The sequence below is a fragment of the Colobus angolensis genome, unplaced genomic scaffold (genome assembly GCF_000951035.1).
Source record: "Colobus angolensis palliatus isolate OR3802 unplaced genomic scaffold, Cang.pa_1.0 Scaffold370, whole genome shotgun sequence".
In the NCBI taxonomy this organism is placed as follows: Eukaryota; Metazoa; Chordata; class Mammalia; order Primates; family Cercopithecidae; genus Colobus; species Colobus angolensis.
The window spans coordinates 1,240,779-1,244,294 of record NW_012117044.1 but is presented as its reverse complement, the minus strand read 5'-3'; positions in this window follow the sequence as shown (position 1 = coordinate 1,244,294).

Below are 3,516 nucleotides of genomic sequence, written 5' to 3'. Positions count from 1 at the left end.
CCAGCCTTCATGTTGCCCTGTGTAGCCAAAGGGCCATGTCTATGCATAGACACATGTCATCTGGGTTTCCCAAGAGTGGAAGAGACCAAAACTGAATTCTGAGTTTCCCAGTTTCCAAATATTCAGCCTGTCTTGATGATGTGAGCAAGCCCTCCTGTGTGGATGGAGTCACAGAGAGCTGGGCCCTGCTCATGGCTTCCCTCTACCTGCTTTTGGGGCCACAGCTAGACATCAATCACTTCTCAGCAGTGGACCTCACCCCTTCCTAGCTAAGAGCCCCAAACTCAACCCAGGACCATTCAGATTCTTTAGGCTACTTTAGAGAATCTGTACAAACCTATATAGAAAAGGAATTAGGAAACTTTAAAATGAAAACTAGGAGAAGGGACTAGCTCTCCATGATTCCAAAATGTATTTTAGGTTTCCATGGAAAATGGTGCCTGGTAAGAATTCCAGATACAACCTCCTCTCCCTTTACATGAAAAGACCTAGGAAGAAACAGAAATGCTTGGACACTAACAGATTCTTACTGCATGTGTATTGCATACCAAGTATCATGCTGGGTACTTCCAGCAGCTCATCAAGGTTGGCGGAGTAACTGACCCCACTTACAGAGGACACTCACCCGCCCAGGCACCCACAATCCCACAGACTCAGCCAGCAAGGGGCACACTGGGTGTCATGTCCAGCCCTTCCTGGAACCCAGGGCTGTGTTCCTACTGAGGTCACTCATCTGGTCTTCAGAATCCTGGGGGAATTTCCACAACATGAGAACCTAAGGGGCTGAACCAAGAATCACGTGCAGAAGCTGGCAGAGTCCGAGCCTGGGACAGATGGGGAAGGACAACGGCTTGGTGCCTGTGGTCATCTCTCCCCTCACAGGCCCATGTGGTTGGCACTCAGGCCACAGTCTTAGGTTGGAGCTGTGGTTACTTTTTGGAGGTTTCATAGGAAGGCTTTGATAGCTGACCTCAATCATTCTCTCCCAGCCCAAGATGGAGCAAATCCATCAGCCTTGTTCAAAGACCAGTACCTTCCTCTGTCATGGCTCAAAACCCAGGCCATGACCAAACCCTGCCATACCTGGCAAGGGAACGACTGTTGGCATTGACCAGAGAACTGTTCCCTGTACTGTTTCCCTGACCTCTTTCCTCCACCTGATTTCCCCAAAAACCCTCTCTTTCTAGATCTGTTCAGGGGAGCCAGAGAGTAGCAGATGAGAGGCAGTAGCACTATCTCCAAATTCTTCCCTCACAGTCTGCCCCTGCAATGTCTTCTCTACACAGTAGCTATGGTGAGACTTTTAAAACATACATTCAGCCCTGTACCTCCTCTGCTGGTGCTCTCAAATAGCCCCATGGACTTCTCGTGTTGTAAAAGCCTCTCCTCCCCACCCACTCCACTCCTGACTCTAGAGGCCTTGCTCTTCCTGCAAATCCCAGGCGAGCTCTGACCTCAGGGCCTTTGTGTGTGCTGAGCCCCCATCCTAGGATGTGCTTTGGCCAAATGTGCTCATGCTCTGCTATGTCCACTGTTGGCTCGGACAAGGATGAGTTCTCTTTGTCTTTTACCAAATGAGGACCTCGATTTCTGAAATACTAGTAATGTAAAAAAGAGTTCTGGCTTGAACTTGAGAAGTTGAATTTATCTGACCTTATGAAATCTCTTGAGAATACTTAAGGGTGATTCAGCGAAGGGGAAGTGAACTGAACTTCCCTCTCTTAAGTGATCCACAAAGGAGAGGAAGGGAATCCAGAACTTTCAGGAGCAAAGTCATATGTTAGAAAGGTGTCCATCATATATTCATTCAATAGACACGTACTGAGCACTGAGCTCATGAGTTAGGAGGTGGGGACCCCACCCCGAATCAGAGAGCAGTCCCACTCTCAACGAGCTGATGGCTGGCCTAACTGAGGAGACAAATGTTAAGTGACTATACAAACAATTATAAAATCCTAGGTATCATAAGTGCAGTGAAGGTGACATGGGCAGTTTTAGGTCTGTCTGGGAGGTCAGGAAGGGCTTCCCCAGGAAAGGGACATTCGTTGTAGAATATGAAAGATAAGTTGGAGAGATGCTGACTAGCATTGAGAGATCCATGGCTTCCACCCTTCGGTGCTCACTAGTATCATTCAGTGAAACAGAAAACACCAGGAGACAGGAAGGCCTGGTGTGGGTAGATGGGGAAAAGAACAAGTTCTGTTTGGGACTTTACTGTGAGATTCATTTGAACCAGAGAAGAGCGAATATCAAGTATAGAATTGGATATTACTAGATATACCAAGGACAATATGCAGACAAAAGCGTGGAAATGTGAGGAGTGGTCTGGCTCAAGGGACATGTTTGCGAGTCACCACCATGCTGTGCGGTAACCGAAGCCCTAGGTGCACATGAGTTCTTCTGAGGACAGAGTGCAGATGGCACAGAGAAGGAGGCCTGGGGGCCACCTTGAGTAGCTCTAACATTCCAACTGTATGTAAAGAAGGATGAGTTTGCCAAGAAAGCAGAGACATTTCCTGATCAGCAGGAGGAAAAGCAGGAGAGAGTGCGTTGAATGAAGTCGAGGGAGGATTCTTTGGACTATTGATGTGACATTTTTGTAAGTCTAAAATTATTTCAAAACAAACAGTAAAAATCAGTTTATTAGGGCTTATTAGGATGGAGGAGGGCACAGCTTCTCCATGGTAGATAACTGCTCCCCATCAATAGGGACCTTCCTTAGCAGGGGTCCTCATCTTCCATATGCTCTTCAAAGAGTCACTTAACTCCTCAAAGATTCCTCCTCCTCATGCCCCTACACTTATCTCTGCATTCAAACCCGTGTCATTCCAGGACATAAACTGTGAAAAAGGGGTGGATCATTTATTTTTCAACACTTTATATTTAAGGAAATGCTATTGGCTTTTAAATGTATGCTACATTTTAATATATCCCCACTTATTTATTAAACAAACATATACATACATTTAATTGAGGACACTACTACCAATTTGTACCAGTCAGGATAGGCCAAGTTTGATGGTAACAAACAAGCCCGAAGTCCTGAGGGCTAAAAGAACAAAAGTTTGCTTTCTGCTCATCAGAAAGTGTGGGTGCTCCATCTAGTGTGGGTTGTGGGAGAGCTTGGTTTGTATTTATCACTCTAAGACCTCTCCATCTTGACAATTGTTTCCATGATTGCTGTGATGGGGAAGTCAGGGCTCAGTCAAGCACTGCAGCTGGGTGCTTCAGTCTGGGAGCTACACACATCGTTTCTGCTCACCCTTCATTAGCTGCAGGCAAGCACTGGTTGTGCCTGACTTCATGGGAGTGTGGAAGTATCCTTCCTGTGTGCATGAAATAGAAGAAATCCAGAACCAGTCCATGCAATGTGAGATTCTACCACAAGCAATAAAAGTCAGTAAAATCTCAACACTGTGGCAGAAACAGCTAATTGCTTAGTCAGTGTTCATACTCCTCTACTTCCTAATAGCACTCTTGTATGTCAATACCTACTGAAAAGTATCTTAACTCTAC